Below are 20083 nucleotides of genomic sequence, written 5' to 3'. Positions count from 1 at the left end.
TCACCCTCTTATATGTAGTACTGTTAATAGGATACTGTTGTGTTGTCATACTCTTGACCCTTCACTTTATTAAACATGCCCTGGCTATTAGATCATCCGTATTGTTTACCTTTGTACTGATTTCCAGAATCATCAATGGCAGAAGTCGGGTTTCATTGAAGGTACCTTTTCACAGTGTGCACAAAGATCATGAGTGTTACGGCTTTTGTGAAATATTAGACTCTGCGGCATTTTCTATTCACAATTATCCACTAGCAACTGGTGTATTTTAACAAAGAATATTAGTATCTTGAAGTGCTAAAACAGTTGAAGAGTACGGATTGTAAAGCTGAAACAAATGTGATATAATATATTTTTTTGCATGTATCAAAATGTATATAGTATTATATCTGTAACTTCCTTTCATCATTCCTGCATTTCAGTCAGAAGACAGAGTAGAAAGTATCTGCCACCAAAAAGGAATGATTTTTGGACCGTTTTCTAATTTTAAAAAATTCGATAGTACAGTGTGTTTTGAAACAGGCTGTTTGTTACCATCCTTTTACCCAAATCCATATTAATCACTGTAACTTTAACATTACTAATACTGTCCTGTTGTTAAAGCTATTGAAAGGGGTTGGATACAGTCCTAGGAGACCTCAGAGTGTCATACACAACGTTTCAGGGCAATTGGGGCATATTCAATTTGGTTCAAATTTATACAGACCGAATTAAACCGAATAGCTGATTAGACCGAATCGGACCTGAAATGAATTTAGAAAAATTTGCTTGCCGCTAGTGTTTTATTGTGGCATCAGTTTTTGCAAAAATGCTAACCGTATTGTTTTCACCTTTATTAGCTAATTACCTTTCCAGAAATAGTCAGTCTGTCAACATGTTCAATCAATAACAAATTAACACTTTTACCGAGAATCCGATTCCATAGTGACAATCAATTTGTCTGATTTACTAATTTATGCCCAACATTACATTTTGAGTGTAAATGCTTTTAAGGGTGGGTTCATATCTCGTTTTATACCTCTGTTACATGTATACATTAGGAAAAAAAAGAAACAAAAACGCAGCACACCACGTTCTTGTATCCTGCACAGTCCAGTAATAAAAGGTATACTTTTTTTTTATATAGCATCAATCTGAGGTATCTGTTTAACGTATACATTTTTTTTGTATACATTAAGCGGATGGAAAAAAGTTCATATTCCACAGCACAAATAGAGAAGCATTATTATTCATATTATTTCTTTATCATTTCCGGGTAAATGCCAATATACTGAGCACTGATATATTCTAATGTCTTATATTTTTTTTCAAAAATTGCTCTGTTTTGTGGACAGAACATTTTTTTACACTTAGGGTACGGCCACACATTCAGGTTTCTTAAAGCAGTTTTGGAAGCCAAAATCAGGAGTGGATCATAAAAGAAGAGAAACCATATGACTTCTCGTCTTTTTTTAATTCACTCCTGGTTTTGTTATCCAAAACTGAAGGAATAGACCTGAACAAGCAGCCCTACCCTTCAAGTGTTCACATTCGGAACAAACCTTTTAAAATAATTTGCCTATTTCCATGCAGCCAAACATGGACTTTCATGCTATTTTAAACCCAAACCACAACCAACTGCGGATCCTGAGCTGACGTGTTTGTCTCTGTTTTTCTTGCAGTTGCCATGCAGTACAAATGAAATAACAGGAACACGCAATAGAGCTTTATATTCTCAAAGGCAAACGTAAGTCCACAAGAAAGCATGTAAGGGGAAGTGCAGTAAAATGAATTAGAAGGACAATATACAAAAGTCAGAAAGTGGACAATCACTTAAAAGGGTTGTGTTAAGAAGTTAACTACTTTTTTTAAAAATAGAAAGCAGTGTGATTTCCATGGGCCTGCCTTTAAGCTCCAGCAATTAGCTGTTATCCCTAGTGATGCGTCCACTGCAGCGGCAGATACGGGTTCAAACCTACACCATTTATATTTTTTTCATATGATCTCAAAAATAGTTCTGGATATTAAGAAAATTAAGCTATTAGAATAGACCTGTGTTGTTGTGTATGTCTAATGAAATAGAATTAAAAGGTTTTTCCAGGCTCCTAATATTGTCAACCTGTCTTCAGGATAGGTCATTGATAACCAATAGCTGGGGATTCGACACCTGGCACCCCACCAATCAACTGTTCCCTGTATGTGCTAGTAGTTTGAATAGAGCCAGAAGCACAGCTCAATTCAGAGTGAAGTGACCATGCTGGTTTACTGCAGTTCATTTTCCATTTAAGTCAAACCACCTACTGGATACTGATCCAGAAGATGGATCATCAATATTAGGAACCCATTAAAACCATTTAATTGCTTGGAGTTTATGACATTATTTACAGTCTGTCCATAAATTTTTGAGTGTTGTATGACTTGATCCTATCTCTCCCAATTTAAAGGATTTTGACCAATAGTTTAATTATTCTTCAGAAAACAGGCTTATTATTTTTTCTACTATGCTATAATGTCCGTGTACTCATCTACAGACACATTGCCAAGTAGATACTAGACAGCTTTTGTCAATCTAACTGGAGAATATTTTGACTGTTGGCTGTAGAGTGTTGTTTTGCAGCCAATAGGAATAAACTACCTGATTCCTGATATTTACCAATTAAATGACACAGATTTCTAGATTTCTGGCACTTCTACAAGATCCAATATTCTGTACCGACATTATAGTGAATGGGATCCGTCAGGTATTACAGCTACAGATGTGTATGTAGCCAAAGCTAAGAATGTCTTCCATCATTTTTATAGAAGGAGATTTTGAACAAGTGATATCTCTAATGACATAAAGAATAATTATGCCTATAAATAGTCCACCTATGAGATGCACTGCTTGTGCAAATACTTACAAGGCATTTGGCAAGTCTTCAGACCCTTTCACTTTTTCACACTTGTTGCAGCCTTATGCTAAAATAAAAAAAATAACATTTTTTTTTTTCACATCAGTCTTCACTCAATATCCCAGAATGAGAAAGTGAAAACATAATTTTAGAAATGTTTGCAAATTTATAAAAAAAATAAAAATAAAATAAGGGAAAACCTGGACATAAGGATTCAGACCCTTTGCTATGACACTTGAAATTAAGCCCCTCCCATTTTTTGTGATAATCTTTGAGATATTTCTACACCTTGATTGGAGTTCACCTGTGATAAATCCAGTTAACTGGCCATTATCTGAAAAGATACACCTCTATATATGGTCTCACCGCTGACAATGCATATCAGAGCAAAAACCAAGCCATGAGGAGGAAAGAACTGCATGTAGAGCCCAGAGAACAAATCTGGAGAAGGGTACAAAAATTTTCTACTGCACTGAAAGTTCCCAAGAGCATGCCTTCATAATTTCTAAATGGAAAAAGTTTGAAACCACCAGGACTCTTTCTAGAGCAGGCCATCCTACTAAACTAAGTAACCAGGGCCTTGGTAAGAGAGGTGACCAAGAGCCCAATGGTCTCTTTGGCGGAGCTTCAAAGATCCTGTGTACAGATAGGAGAAACATCCTGAAGGTCAACCATCACTGCACCACTCTACCAATCAGGGATTTATTGCAGAGTGGCCAGAAAGAAGCCTCTCCTCAGTAAAAGACACATGAAAGTTTGCAAAAAAGCACCTAAACGATTCCCAGACTGTGAAAAACAAGATTCTCTGGTCTGATAAAGACAAGTGTCATGCTGGAGGTCTGTGCCTGCCACTGTCTTGCTGTCCTGGGCATGCACGGATGTCTCTCTTCTCTCCCTGTGTGAACTCAGACTAATGCTCAGTGAACTGTCCTTCAGCACTACAAAAGTTAAACCTTTCCTCCTGCCACTGTCCAGGAGCTGGTTAAGTTGCTGATCAGTCTTCCTATTTAGCTGGGCTGTGGACCACTGTTGTCTATTCTTTAGCAACCAGCTAAGGTGTGATCTCTCGTCTAACTACCCGTATACCATAACTGTACCTTGCCTCACTATTGATTCTTCTTCTTGCCGCCTGCGCTGAATTTGGAATTGATATCTGGATTACGCAGATACTCTGCCTGCCCCAACTATGGAATTGTTAACAAGAATACATACATACTCAGCCTGCCTAGACTTTGGACTGCATTCAGACTACATCTTCTGTCTGATTCCATGGTGCTTTGCATCGGTGTCTCTGACCGCCCTGGTTCAGCAGCCAACTACACTAGGACTACTCCAAGAGGTAGCGGCTGGTTGGTTCCTTGCAGCGAATTCCAGATCCTGTACAGGGGTTAAAGGGTGAATACCAGGCAACTGCCAGGAGAACACCCTTAGGTTCAGCCCAGAATCAAACTTGGTTAGTTGACAGAGTGGGTCCATGCCCACTGCCTGTTACAGTAAGCTCAGGCCATTGAACCTGCTGACCAAAACCCAAGAGGGATCTCTGAGCTATTCCAAGAGATGGATCGTCAGCGTGAACACCAGGAACAAATACTCTCGTATCTATATAATGTTAATGCCCGCCTGAATTCTTTGACTGCTGTAGCAGCGGTACAGCGGCCTTCCATAGCAGCTCCTGCGCCTGTGCCCCCGCCACAAGCGGCTTCCATGACTGGATCTAGACTACGCTTATCTGCTCCTCTACGGTATGATGGAGATCCTAAGCAATGTGATTTTATAAACCTGTGTACTCTGCAGTTCAAGCTGCTGTCCCACCAGTTTCCAACTGATTGTACCAAGGTTGCATTTATGATGTCTCACCTCTTAGGAGAGGCACTGGCCTGGATCAACCCACTGTGGGAGAGGAATTATTCCCTTACTAACCACCTAAAGGACTTCCTGATGGTATTCGATGAGCTCGGATGTACCATTTCTGTTGCTTCCTCTCTGTTATGCGTTTGCCAGTTTATTGGTGGGCCAATACACCATCCAGTTCAGAACACTGGCCTCAGAGCTGGGATGGAATAATGAGGCTCAAGTGGTGGCTTCTTGGGAAGGATTGGCAGGTTGGATGCATTGGTGTCTCTAGCCACACAAATCGATCTATGATTCCTGGAATGTCGGGTGGTAATAATTCAATTATGAATTATTAATTATGGTCATAAAAATAATTAACCATAAAAAAATAAAATTTATAAAATCTGTCATAAATTCTTAAAATCATGACCTGGTGAATTGTAGACAACCTAATTGATACAATTCACATCTGAGTCCGACTATTTCCTCAGATAAATAAGCTCTTTTTGACGTGAGATGACGTTAATGATAAAATGTAGTTCTGCATTATACAACAATACACAGTTATTATAAAAATATGCAGATTTATTGGTTACAAGATTATAAACATATATAAGTAAATAAACACAATGATACATGCAAATGAATATATATATATATATATATATATATATATAGCGTTAATATAAAGCATTACAAGCTTAACAATACATGTGAGTGGAAATAACTTGTCACATTATACACAAGCTATTATTAGGTTAGGATATCAAAGTAGGAACATAAGTTATATACATTACTTCTGTTCAGAGAAAACCTCATGATATCAAGATGGGCATGTCTAATCCTAGACATCATTATAGAATGCTAAATACATTCTGCCCCCCTCTAACCAACTACACATCACATGGCTTCAGGCATGGGCAAATCCATCCAAGGATATAACTTAGAAGAGATAACTGTATCCTTCCGTCCCATCCTGGACTATTTTCAAATATATGTGACTTTGGTAAGACTATTAAGACAAATAACAGGGATCTAGGATCTTAAATGGGAAGGATTTGGAACGAATCCTTCCTGTGGGAATCCATCACTTAGCTTGGCGAAGAATGTTCTATCAATATATATATATATAAAAGCAATCATTTAATGCTTTGCTAAATTATGAGTCTAGATTCTTCTGCAGGTAGAATGAAGCCTCACAATATCCTAAGACTACATCTCAATATGGAGATGATCAATTTATTTAATCATTTATTTATTCGCCAATCTAGATGGTATAATTTCACCCACACTATCAAATTAGTCTTAATAAAATGAAATATCATTTTCTGTGTCTCTTACCAAGTCCTAGCAGGAATCTCACTTCTGCTCCTAGGAAAGCTGGGTGGTCCATCATAGCGCATCTCATTATGGCTTCCATCTTGATAGACCTCAACTTCTCCTCTACTAGCTAGCTTTTTTTTCTCTTGCTAGCTCCTTCCTTTCTCTTGATCGCTCCCATGCTACTCTGCACACGAATAATTATTCCCCCCCTTATCTAAGAATCATCCCCTTTAGATTAGGGATTCCCAATCAGGTAAGGTGGGTGTATTTGCATGCTAATAACATCATGACGTGATCTCAACTCCTAAAATGGTATAGAGCAAATAATGAAATAATATAATGTTGCCCATCTGACTCCAGATGGCACTGCGGTACTGTAGGTGAATATAACAACTTTTTAAGCATTAAAATTAAATATCTAATAATACTTTCACAGGACCTTAATGACCTTTCTACCATAAATCACTGAGGAAGGTCTTTTCCTTACACTTTTAATTACCTATATCCTGGACTAGTTGGAGAGTTGTCTTCTCTTATCTTTTTGAAATATGGGTTGACTTGATGAAAATTTTATGTAGCGGCTTTGATGCTGGGCATCGGAACTTGTAGATTTCACTAATGTACTCCCATGAGTAACTATTGTTTTGAAATCCAATTAACTTAAACTTACTTGTTTCTGTAGTTGTTTCTTCTAAATAGTAAATACATGGTATAACATATATATAAATCGATACATTGTTACACATAGATAACACATTATATGAATTATTGATTAACATATGTTGTAAACTAAATATACCATACAGAGATATATATATAATATAATTATGTATATATAAATTGAAGCTCATACAGCAGGTGTGCGATAAAGACATGAATCCTTATCAAGTAACCTTGTTCCCTCCATGTTTTAGGGAGTTGGCATACTCCTTACCAGATGGTCTCATATCTATAGTAATAACTTTTTAAATACAATGTCCATTTATGTTCAACAATTATTATATATATATTTTTTATATAGACTGAACTTGCCATGAACTCATCTTGGCTTTTTCAGCCACATAACAAAACTTTGGTTCAGGCTGAATCTTATTCTTAAAGGCAATGAGATGAGCATTCATTTTGATTATAATGTCATTAGATAATATTGTATATGTATGAAAATGCCCAACAGGAATGTACTGAGGAGCTCTCACATGAGTGAAGACCTCTTTGTAGAGCACCCACATTCCAGAGGTCTTTTTTCCCTCAACCCTCCACTACTATGGGTCCTGAACCCATGCAGGTGAACAGGCTTAGGTTGTCTACTGAGTAACGTTGGCATAGAAAATCCAATGACCTTTGCTTGTACTATGGGGGGAAAAAAGATATTTCCTCTGTGCTTGCCCCAAAAAGCCAGTAAACTCCCAAACCTATAGTCCATCAGAGGTGGCCCTAGTTAAAGACTCCTCCTCTCCAAAACTAACTACTACTGTGGAACTGTCATTTGAAGGTACACATCTCACCCTGATGACCCTCCTAGACTCTGGCTCGGCAGGAAACTTCCTGTATCAGGCCTTTGTGGATCAGTACTGCGTTCCAGTGCAATGTCTCTAATTGTAAGTTCAACTAATGGGAGGTCTCTTACATTCTATATACATTATATCACTGAACCTCTGGAGTGTGCGTGTACTCCATGGAGAAAATGTGACCTTCCATGTTCTGCCTGTTTCCACTAGTTCTTTGCTTCTGGGTCTTCCCTGGCTCTGTCAACATTGTCCGGTGCTGGACTAGAATTCTAGGCAGGTGTTCCACTGGGGAGAGGCTTGTCACACATGGTTTTTCCGCCAAGTCTTCCAGGAACCACTCCATTGTCGGTACCTGAGACACGAGCTATGTCATAATACATTAAAGAGAACCTGGAGAGAGGTTTAAAGGGGTTGTCCAGTTTTTTAATATTGATGACCTATCCTCGCAGCAGCGAACAGGAAAAGAGAAGGAAAATGGCACGTGCACACTGCATGCACTCTCTCCTCATACAGCCGATCAGCGGGGTTGCCGGGTGTTGAACCCCAACTGATCTGATGACCTATCCTGAGGATGGTCCCATTGCTAAAAGGTCACTTCAACGTAATGCTCCCCTAATTCGTCCTTGTGGGTCGTTTCCTCAAAATGACAACAAGATTCTAGCTCAATGTTGGGCATCACTAATAAATGGTTGCCTGTGTAAAACTTCCAGTGCTTTTTTGTACTCTGCTCTTCCTTTCTAGTGTCTGACCCCCCACCCCCATTCTCTGCACTCAGGGCTACATACTGAAATCTTATTTGAAACCTGTGTAAGGACCTTTTTTTGTTCTAATAAGTACTTGCTGAAGTAAAGCCTGTCTCCCTGTGTCTGCATACAGATCTGTCAATCACTGATATGTATGGGGTGTGATCTTTTATTACCCTGTTGTTCAAGAGAAAGACTGCTTCCCCAAGTATCCTGCCCCACCCTCTCAGTGTGTGTGTGTGTGTGTGTGTGTGTGTGTAAGTTTGTGTATTTGTTTTTTTAGTAGCAAACCATTCATCCTTTCAATGAGTCCTGCTGCCTGAGGGTGATAGGGAATGTGGTAAATCCAGCACACATAATTTTCTTTGGCCCATTCTTGAATTTTGAGACCTGTAAAATGAGTGCCATATGCGTATCCAATGCATCTTCAATTGCTTTAACAGCTTCAGAATAGTCTCTTGATTTGTCTGTTTAGTAGGACAAGTGAGCAGCACTCCAGAGAAGGTATGCACTGCTGTAGCACAGTAGTGGATATGACCTGTACCTACTGGAAGAGGTCCAATTAAGTCAATTTTCCAAACTTGACCTCCAAAATGTCCAGAATGCAACTGGCCCAGAGGTTGTTTGCATTGTCTTTGCCTGACTTCCTGGCACACTAGACACTTAGCCATGGTGTTCTATACGTCTTTCAATGTCAAAGGAATTCCTTTGTGTTTTGCCCAGTTGTAAGTGGCTTGAACTCCACTGTGGCCACTCTGTTCATGGACCCACCTGCTAAGGATTGTCAACTTCTCTCTACTCACTTTTCTAACCTTTTGAGAGTTGGTCTGCAACAACATTCCCAGATGCATTAGTTTATCCATTGACATGATCTACATAAATTGTCCTTTTATTTCCTTGATCCCAATGTTCCATACAACATGCGCCTCCCCATGAGTGCCTTGCCTTTTATTGCCCAATCAGGTTGATGCCATATGCGTATCCAAGTAGTCAGACCTTGAAAGACCTTGAAATACAGCCCAACTATCCGTGTAGCTGTACACTTCATCTTCCATTTCTTTAAGGACTATTAGTATAGCCATAAGTTCTGCTAGCTGACTTGATCCAGAATCGACTATCTCATACAAGATAGTCTCTGTAGAGGGCTGAATAGCTCAGCTGTCCAGGAACACCTGTTGTATGTCACCTTGGCTGAGCCATCTGTGAAACAGCACTTTTGTCTCTGTTCATCAGTTAACTGGTCACAAGGATGAGCTTCCAGGAATGGCCCTCCTCCTTCAACTTAGAGTGGAGGCTCCTCAGGTTGTTGTGATTCAAAGCCCACTAAACCTGCAAGTTGTTGAGTGACAGCTGAGGGTGTCTGTCTGTTTAACCCTCCTCTTTCTTGCAAATACCACTTCCACTGTTGCAAAGTCTGCTCCTGGGCAACTTACGTACAAGCTGCAAGGCCTTCTTGACGCACCCAGTTAGCGATCAGTAGATCTGCGCGAACAGTGACTGGCTGAAGTCCTGTAGTGGCTTCTGTTGTAAAGCTGTATAGGCTGACAAAAGTTGCTTCACTAATAGGCTGTACTTTCTTTGTACTTTTAGTGTAAACTGCTTAGACCAGAACCAAATTGTAACCTTTGGTGCTCCTGGCGTAGTAGCCTTTTGCCATAATGCACAAGACATGCCATGGTCAGTCACTGACATATCCAGGATGAATGGTTGGTCTGGGGGCCCTAGACGGTTATGGGCCTGAATGGCATATTTAGCATGGGGCAATGCGTCTGCCTGTGCCTTCTCCCAAGAAAAGTTACATCATAGGTCGTAAAATGAGTCCCAGATGAGGCACAAATGACCTCCAGAGTCCGAACAGTCTCATTATAGCTTGAGCCTCTGTCACATTAGTAGGCTCTTTTAGGTTTGCAATGGTGTCCCGAACTGTATTGTTTTCTCTGGTCCATGCCACATGATCACAAGAAATTTCACTTGTTGGGAAGGCCTTGTCCTTTTTTATGGCCCACCCCTAGTTCAAAATCCATTCTGTCAACACCACCATGATGTCATCAATGTAATGATAAATGTTGCAGGTCAAAGGTGTTGGTATGTTTTCCAAATCTCTCGCTATGAGTCCATGGCAAATGGTTGGAGAATGCAAATACCCTTGAAGCAATACTGTTGGTGCATATTGCTGGTCTTCCCAGGTGCAAGCAAATGGATTTTGGCAGCTCTCGTCAATTGGAATGGAGAAAAAGGCATTTGCCAAGTCAATTACTGCATGCCACTCACTCGTAGTCTGGGCAATCCTTTCCACCAAAGCAACCATATCAGAAACAGAAGCATGTAAAGGTGGATCCATCTTGTTTAACTCCCTATGGTCTATGGTCGTTCTGAAAGAACCATCTGGTTTCTTCACAGGGAACACCGGCAAATTCTATGGGCTTATTGCATGTCTGAATACTCTGGACTGTAGCAACGCTTGTATTGTCACTGTGATTTCTTTATGTCCCGTTGGGATGCGGTTTTGCTTGGTGTCTTTGGGGCCAGGCTGTCCACTGGAGTCTATTTGGCATTCCCTCTCATGATAGGCTTGGTGGCTGCAATACAAAGAGTATGGATGACAGTAACAAATGTATAATGCCTACCATCGGTGTCAATGATTTGGCCCCTCAAAATATCAATTTTCAAAATGTTTTCTGGTAATTCCAAGATAAGCACGGCGGAGTGAAACACAGGACCTCTGCCGATATGTATCTGGCAATGAATTCTGTATACAGGAGTTTTAGTACCTCCTAACCCTTCAATCAACACACAGCCGTGTGAATGACTTTCCTTTCCTGCACCCTGAAACAAGGATATTTCTGCCCCATTGTCTAGCAAAGCAGTTACATGTTGTAGTCTGGTCAAGTGTCCCCAATACAGAGTTACTTGGACATAAGGACATAGGCCCCCAGCTTTCATGGCTTAAATGTGTACCAATTATACACTTGGGTTCGGGAACCCGCCTTCAGGTCATAATGGTTGTGATAGATGCCATTCTTTTAACAGTTCATTTGACTCTGCATATGGGGCGGTCCATCTGTGTGTCTTTTTGAGAGGGGGAACAGGGGATAACATATGTGATAAGAGAGGAGGAGCAGAAGGGTCCGTCTCTGCCGGGGCTTTTTTGTATGTGCCTCCCTTTTGTGTTTGTGTCCTGCCCTTCTTTTCCTATCCCTTAATGTCACTAGTTGCCACCCTCCTGGGTCTGGCAAATTGCAGATTCCCATTCTTCTCCAGTTCCCTCTATCTAGCCAAGAGTTTATTGTTACTGATCTAGCTAGCTAATGAATCTAAAATCAGCTCGCTCTTGGTCTTTTTATTGCGAGTTCCTCTCTCTGCCTTTGTCCCATCTCTTTTCCCTTTCTGCTCTATAACTCTGTTTTTAGATTCCTTAGCTTTCTCTAGGGCACCTAGCTGGGATATTAAATTAGAGGCAGTAAAAACAGTGGAAGAATTCCGTGTCAAAGTATTGAACATTGTGAACAAAGATGTTTGGTAAGAAGGAGGAGCAGTCTCTATCAGTTTGTGCCTCATCTGAACAGTGAACTTTCCAGTGCTCTATAACCACAATCTCATCCAGCTCACAGTTAGACAAAGGATTATGTGTTATACTTTTGATACAAGCTATTTCTCGTAATCTTGGTATTCCTTCTGGAAGAGTTTTCCACTGTTTCCTTGCAACTAAGTCAGTAGGCGTAAGTGTCATACACTTAAGCTATTGAATCTCTCACCAAGTGTAGCAAAGAGAAATTCTCAGATGTGTCATGGACACGCCTCATTTTCAAATGTACCATAAGATCAGCTGTGATGCTACCAATTCTTATTGCCTCTCTGCTATTTAATATAATCATATCGGCTCCATGATCCCATAATCTAAGAACCCAGGTCAATAAATTCTCTCCTCTATGCTGTCGGAATCTAGTTCCCAGTTCTGATAATTCACCAGATGTGTAATCCCTAGTTTCTTCTGTCATTGCCTATTCTGCACTAGCCCGTCCACCATCAGAAGCAGTTTGTGTCACCTCCCTTTTAGTCTTTGAGGTAACTATAGGCCTATCCTCTATTTTCACATCTGTATCTTCTGTCTCAATATCAGAACCCTCCAAATGTTCCCACTTTTCAGAGGCAATGAGCATTCTAATGTGAGCCATGCTTGAAGCAACAAACTGCTGTTTCCTTCTCCTTCTAGTCTCATTAATTGCAAGACATATGCCTCAAATTTTTGCTGTATGTCGCCTTGTAACCTTATTTGCTCTCTCAAGAATGATTGCAAATTAACCCTTTGCTCTAACGGTACAAACCGGCAACAAAAATAATGTAACACCACATAATTCAGTGAAACAAGTGATTTTACTAAGATTTAGCAGAAATAGAAACAAATAGATAATGTGCTCAAGTGAAGAAAGATAAATACAATATAAAAGGCAAGCATATAGAATAAGGAAGAATATCACTTAGCTTCGTCTCATCACTGGGTCAGTTCTGTGGTGCGCGTCCCACCCAGGATAATTCTTCAAACCATAGACAATAGCAAGACGTCTTGAATCAAGGAACTGCCCAGGGAAGATTCTGCACTCACTTTTTTTACCCTTGCCCTTCCAATTTATCCTTAAGGCACAAATCCAGTTTTAACCAGTTACTTTTGGATCCTTCTTAAAACAACCAGCATTCTATGGAATGTTTTGTTGCCATCCAGTACTAGGAGAAATGACTGAAGGCTTAGCAAACTATATTTCCCTTAACAAGTCTTCTCTATTAAGGCTGGGGGACAGAGATTAGCTATGTGTCTGCTAGACAATTAATCCTTCCAGGTCAAAGGAAGAGCCACTCTTAAAGGGAAGGTCTAAAGTAACCCTTTTATACACATCAATGAATCAGAGACCGCCTTTAATAAGATGGTCATTATGAGTATTTGGTCATGCCCTTTGGACTTAGCAGTGTTCCAGCAGTCTTCCAGGAATCTGACATCTTCCAAGACCACCTGTACACCTGTGTATTTATCTGGATGATATCCTGATTTATTCTCCAAACTTCTCTTGCCATCACAGGCATTTACACATGGTGCTCCAGTAGTTAAGAGAGAATAGATTGTATGCCAAATTTGAGAAATTTATCTTTGAGAAGACCTCCCTTCCGTTTTTAGGCTAAATTATATCCGATCAGTGTGTACAGATGGATCCAGATAAATTATCCTCCGTCTTGAATTGGCCTCAAACCACCGGCCTATTACATTAGAGGCAATTCATTCCTCATTTCTCCATTCTGACTGCACCGATCTCTGAAAGAAATGAATCCCAAAATATAGATGGCCAAGGCCAAATCTGCTTTTTAAACCTTCAAACAGGCATTTGCAAAAGCTCCAGCACTCAATCATCCTGACATGTCTAAATAGTTATTCCTGGAGGTGGACGCATCCTCAATTGGAGCAGGAGCTATTATTGCACAGAAAAAGTCCACATGGTCACTTGTGGATATTTCTTGAAGGCCTTCTCTAATGCTGAATGCAACTATTCCATTGGAGATAGGGAGTTGTTGGCCATAAAGTTAGCCTTGGAGAAGTGGCGTCATTTGCTAGAAGGTGCCATTCATCCCATCTGTGAGAAAGGGACAACCTTTCTCATAGCTCTTATTATCTGTGTATGGTTTTATGTCAATGTCATGTGATTTTATATATTTTATGCCTTTCATTAATACTGTCGGTATGATGCCATACAGTCTGGACCTGTAGGGGAGAATACACAAACACCTTTTTGTAGAATTCAAATTAGCATCCTCCTGCTAACGGAGTAGTGGTAACAAGGTTTCCTGGATGCCTAGAGCCTCATGGTAATAACTGCCACGTCACACATGTTGGCACCGGTGCACAGACGACATCTTGGTGCTTTTCAACTGGAGTACTAGAAGATGAAGAAAATATATCATAAGCGATATATCATCTCTGGCACAACTCAAGTATTAATTATTGTAATAATTGCATTCCGTATAATGTGGGCATTGTAGGGTATCCAAACATTCCCCACCTGACATCCAACATTCCCGCGTAATGAGAATCTCTTATATTTGGTATTAGGACCATCAGCCTTATGAAATATGCGTTATTAAAATATGTTGGGGCCCAAATATCCATTAGTGCAGACGGGAAGTCATATTTTATTATTATTTTATGCTTGCCAGCCGAGCCATAGAGGTGGAGCACACACCCATAATGAAGGCATTCCCAGAAGGCTGGGTCAAGGATGGGAGGGAGACTCCTCTTAGCTCTACCCTCTGCCGAAGTGGGATACAAATGAACAATTCATTGACACAATTTGGGGACTCGATCAACAATGGGTTGTGTTCCACGTTCTCCTGTGTAGGGGCATGAGAGATTGAGTGTGTGAAATAGATTGACCCTTGACACCATCATTATTTGTACAGATCATTATTCAGCTCAGAGACTTAATCCTCATCAGGCATGTTGGCCCTTGTTCTTTTCCCCTTTGCATTTCCATCCTGCAGACAAGAACATGAAACCAGATGCCTTATCTAGATCCTTTGACTCCTCAGATTAACATATTATAGACTTGACTTGCGTCTCCATTGCTCCAGTACAAATTAAAGATATTCCTCTAGGAAAGACTTATGTTCCCTTAGGTAGGTGGAAGAAAACTATATTCTGGGGTCAGGGGTCCAGGTTGGCAGGGCATTCTTGTCACGGAACCATGAACCAGACGTACAACAAGAGATAAAAGAAAATAAGAAGGCTTTATTGAAAATAAAGCTGTAAAGCAAAAGTCCAAACGGATGGTGAAACCGAGCAGAGTCTTTGCGAAGCCAGAGGTCAGGAACCAGAAGGGTAGTCAGACGAAGCCAGGATCAGGAACCAGCAGGGTAGTCAGACGAAGCCAGGATCAGGAACCAGCAGGGTAGTCAGACGAAGCCAGGATCAGGAACCAGCAGGGTAGTCAGACGAAGCCAGGATCAGGAACCAGAAGCAGCAGCAGTCTTAGAAGCATGTGTACACAAGAGGACCAAGCAAGGAACTGAAGCCACAGACCTCCTATATATATGAGCTAGGCATCCAGCTCCTCCCAGTGGGAAGGAGGAGCCGCAGGGTGGAAGGCTACAAGAAACCCAGAAACCAAGATGGACGCCAGCACATGTCAAACGAAGGAGAACAGCAAGAAGGTAAGACCATGACAGTACCTCCCCCTCAAGGGCCCCTCCTCCGCGGAGCACAAAACGGTTTCTGAGGGAAGCGTGCGTGGAAGGCTCGGAGCAAGGCAGGAGCATGGACATCTGCGGAGGGAACCCAGGAACGCTCCTCTGGACCATAACCACGCCAATGGACCAAAAACTGCAACCGACCGCGGACCAGGCGTGAGTCCAGGATATTGCTCACCTCATATTCCTCACGATTGCCCACTTGGACCGGACGAGGCCGAGGAACCGAGGAAGTGAAACGATTACACACCAGTGGCTTCAACAGGGAGACATGAAACACGTTGGAGATCCGCATGCCAGGAGGAAGCGCAAGGGCATAGGCTACCGGGTTTACCCTGCGAAGCACTCGGAAGGGACCAACAAAGCGAGGCGCCAGCTTGGGAGTGGGCACTCGAAGGTTGAGGTTGCGGGTGGACAACCATACACGGTCTCCGACCTGGTAGGAAGGAGCAGGCGCTCGTCTGCGATCAGCCTGGAGTCTCTGGCGCTGCGCAGAGACCTCAAGGGACTTCTGGATCTGTACCCAAGAAGCACGTAGGACGGAAAGGTGATCCTCCACAGCCGGAATATCCTGGGGAGAGAATACCTCCGGTAACACGGCAGGTTGGAACCCATAATTGGCCATGAAGGGAGACGTCCCAGAGGAAGAGTTCACCGCCGTGTTCCTGGCAAACTCAGCCCAAGGCAGGAGGTCAACCCAATTGTCTTGGTGGTCGGAGACATAGCAACGAAGGAATTGCTCCAAGGCCTGATTGGATCGTTCTGCGGCCCCATTGGACTGAGGGTGGTAGGCCGAGGAGAAGGAGAGATGAATCCCCAACTGGGAGCAAAAGGCGCGCCAGAACCTGGACACAAACTGACTCCCCCGATCCGACACAATCTCCTTGGGCAAACCGTGCAACAGGAAGACCTCCCTGGCAAAAATCGTGGCCAACTCTTGTGCAGAGGGTAACTTCTTGAGAGGAACACAGTGGCACATTTTGGAAAACCGATCCACAATCATGAGAATGACCGTATGGCCTCGGGATGCAGGGAGGTCCACAATGAAATCCATCCCCAGGTGTGACCATGGGCGCTCCCCGGTGGCTATGGGTTGCAGAAGGCCCAACGGAAGGTGCCGAGGGGACTTACTCTGGGCACAAACGGAGCATGCCGCTACATATGCGGCGATGTCGGAACGTAGGGAAGGCCACCAGAACAGACGTGAAACAGCCCAGGACAGCTGATTCTTTCCAGGATGCCCCGCGGTCTTGGAGTTATGGTAGGTACGCAACAACCGAGTGCGCAACTCCTCAGGCACAAAACATCTGCCGTTGGGTCTCCCAGAGGGAGCACCAGATTGAGCCGCCAAAATCTGCTCACCCAGGGGAGAGGTCAGGCTGGTGCGAATGGCGGCCAGGATCTGATTCGGAGGTATGACCGAAGTCGGAATCGACTCCTCCCTGGACAGCTCGGAGTACTGCCGTGATAAGGCATCCGCCCTGATGTTCTTGGAACCGGGTAGGTAGGAGACCACGTAATTAAAACGTGACAAGAACAGAGCCCATCTGGCCTGACGTGGTGTCAATCTCTTGGCCTCAGAAAGGTAGGTCAGATTCTTGTGGTCCGTCAGGATGAGAACCGGAACCACCGAACCCTCGAGCAAGTGCCTCCATTCTTTAAGGGCCTGCACGATGGCCAATAACTCCCTGTCACCAATCTGATAGTTGCACTCCGCGGAAGACAGTTTCCGGGAGTAAAACCCACAAGGAAGCAGAGGACCCTCTGGTGTTCTACGCTGAGACAGAAGGGCGCCTACTCCCGTCTCAGACGCGTCCACCTCGAGGACAAAGGGCAACCCAGGGTTGGGATGCGACAGAATCGGAGCCGACACAAAGGCGGACTTTAGGGCCTCAAAAGCTCGGATGGCCTCGAGCGGCCAGACCTGGGAATTACTGCCCTTCCTGGTCAGATCCGTGAGAGGCTTGGCCAGCATGGAAAAGTCCCTGATGAACTTCCGATAATAATTGGCGAAGCCCAAAAAGCGCTGCAGGGAACGAAGACCACTGGGCTGGGGCCACTGTAAGACAGCCGAAACCTTCTCAGGATCCATGGAGAACCCCTCAGCGGAAATGATGTAACCTAAGAAGGTTACCTGGGATCGGTGAAATTCGCATTTCTCAAGCTTACCGAACAGCTTGTTCTCTCGTAACCGTTGCAACACTCGTCTGACATCCAGAATGTGGACCTCCATGGATTCAGAATATACCAAGATGTCATCCAAATAGACCACCACACACTGCTGCAACAGGTCACGGAAAACATCGTTGATGAATTCCTGAAAGACTGCGGGCGCATTGCACAACCCAAAGGGCATAACCAAGGATTCATAATGACCGGTCCTGGTGTTAAACGCGGTCTTCCACTCATCGCCCGCCTTGATCCTTACCAGGTTATATGCCGCCCTCAGGTCGAGTTTGGTAAAGACCGTGGCCCCTTTAAGGCGATCGAACAGCTCGGAAATCAAGGGTATCGGGTAAGCGTTCTTGATCGTGATGCGATTGAGACCCCTGTAATCGATGCAAGGCCTCAACTCACCGCCCTTCTTTTTCACAAAGAAAAATCCAGCCCCTGCCGGGGACGAAGATTTGCGAATGTGTCCGCGTGAAAGCGCCTCCCTCACGTACTCCTCCATGGCCTCATTCTCCGCTACCGACAGTGGATAGACTTTGCCACGAGGAGGAACGGCACCAGATTGTAACTCTATGGCACAATCGTATGGGCGGTGCGGAGGTAGGGCAACCGCGCGCACCTTATCGAATACATCCCGGTACTCCTCGTATTCAGGAGGCAACAGAGAGTCCGAGGAAGTACACAGCAACTTGACAGGCCCATGGATGCAACTAGCCCCACACTGCGGTGACCACGAGAGGATCTCGACCGATCTCCAATCGAAAGTCGGATTATGCTTCTGGAGCCAGGGGTACCCCAAGACCACCGAGTAGTGTGGAGACGAAATAACCTGGAGACAGCTCTGTGAACGGCACCAATGGCTATCCCCACTGGAAGGGTCTCATGAGTCACGTGTGGCGGCAGAAGGGGTCTGCCGTCTATCGCCTCAAGAGCCAGTGGGGAACCTCGAGCCTGCAGAGGAATGGAATTGGCGGCAGCGAACACACTATCAATGAACAAACCACCAGCACCAGAGTCCACCAACGCCTGGGTCGTCACCGAGCCCCCGACCCAGGAGAGGACAACAGTGATCAGTGGTTTGTCAACACGGGAAACCGGGGACGAGGAGACTCCACCCAAGATCTGCCCCCGACAGGATCTCAGGTACGAGCGTTTTCCCGGACGGTTCGGACATGCCAACCGAAAATGCCCACCGAGACCACAGTACATGCATCGGCCCTCGCGTCTCCGGAGTGCCCTCTCCCCCTCGGACAGGCGAGCAAACCCCAGCTGCATGGGTTCACCCCCAGACAAGTCATCCCCAGGAGGCGTGGGAGGAGAGGGAGGCACGGGTGGGACAGCAAACGTAGGCACCAATCTGTTAGAAGACCTCCGCAGGTTCTCCTTAAAGGAAGGTCTCTCCCTGAGTCTGGTGTCAATCAAAATCAGGAATGAAATAAGAGACTCGAGCTCAACTGGTAGGTCCTTAGCTGCAACCTCATCCTTCAAGGCATCCGAGAGACCATGAGAGAAAGCAGCGACCAGAGCCTCATTATTCCAGCCCACCTCTGCTGCCAGGGTACGAAACTCAATGGCGTATTCAGCTACGGATCGTGAACCCTGTCTGATGGACATAAGGAGCTTCGCAGCAGAGGCAGCACGAGCCGGCACATCGAATACCTTCCGAAGAGAAGCAACAAAACCGGAAAACTCGGCAACCACCGGATTGTTGTTCTCCCATAAAGGGCTGGCCCAGGCCAAGGCCTTGTCCGAGAGCAGCGAGATCAAGAAGCCCACCTTTGATCTCTCAGTAGGAAAGGCATGTGGCAGCAACTCGAAAAAAATGCCCACCTGGTTAAGGAAACCTCGGCACTGAGTTGGCTCTCCCCCAAAGCGCTGTGGAAGAGGGGCAGAACCGGTCATACCCCGAAACACCGCAGGCGCAACAACAGGTGTCGGGGTAGACTCTGGCGCAACAACCGGAGCGGCAGTAGGAGCGAGCCCAGGAGCGACAACCGACCCATCGGCAACGGGAGCGAAATGAGCCGTGCGTTCAAGCAGGGTTTGCAACGCCACAGCGAACCGACCCAACAGGTGATCCTGCTGATCAAGTCTGGCAACCAGCGTGGGTAGCGAGGATGGCCCTGTACCGTCAGAATTCATGGCTTGGTCCTAATGTCACGGAACCATGAACCAGACGTACAACAAGAGATAAAAGAAAATAAGAAGGCTTTATTGAAAATAAAGCTGTAAAGCAAAAGTCCAAACGGATGGTGAAACCGAGCAGAGTCTTTGCGAAGCCAGAGGTCAGGAACCAGAAGGGTAGTCAGACGAAGCCAGGATCAGGAACCAGCAGGGTAGTCAGACGAAGCCAGGATCAGGAACCAGCAGGGTAGTCAGACGAAGCCAGGATCAGGAACCAGCAGGG

General features: G+C 44.0%; 1 protein-coding gene across 1 annotated transcript in view; it reads left to right on the top strand.

The window, feature by feature from the left end:
* Nucleotides 1–20083, top strand: part of TMPRSS9 (transmembrane serine protease 9) — a 331091-nt gene that overhangs the window by 25624 nt on the left and 285384 nt on the right. Inside the window, exon 2 of the mRNA XM_040417828.1 lies at nucleotides 1662–1726. The gene's annotated coding sequence lies outside the window, so the exon portion shown is untranslated. The remainder of the gene's footprint in view (nucleotides 1–1661; nucleotides 1727–20083) is intronic.

The sequence above is a fragment of the Bufo bufo genome, chromosome 2 (genome assembly GCF_905171765.1).
Source record: "Bufo bufo chromosome 2, aBufBuf1.1, whole genome shotgun sequence".
Taxonomy (NCBI): Eukaryota; Metazoa; Chordata; class Amphibia; order Anura; family Bufonidae; genus Bufo; species Bufo bufo.
This window is presented reverse-complemented; position numbering and strand designations above follow the sequence as displayed.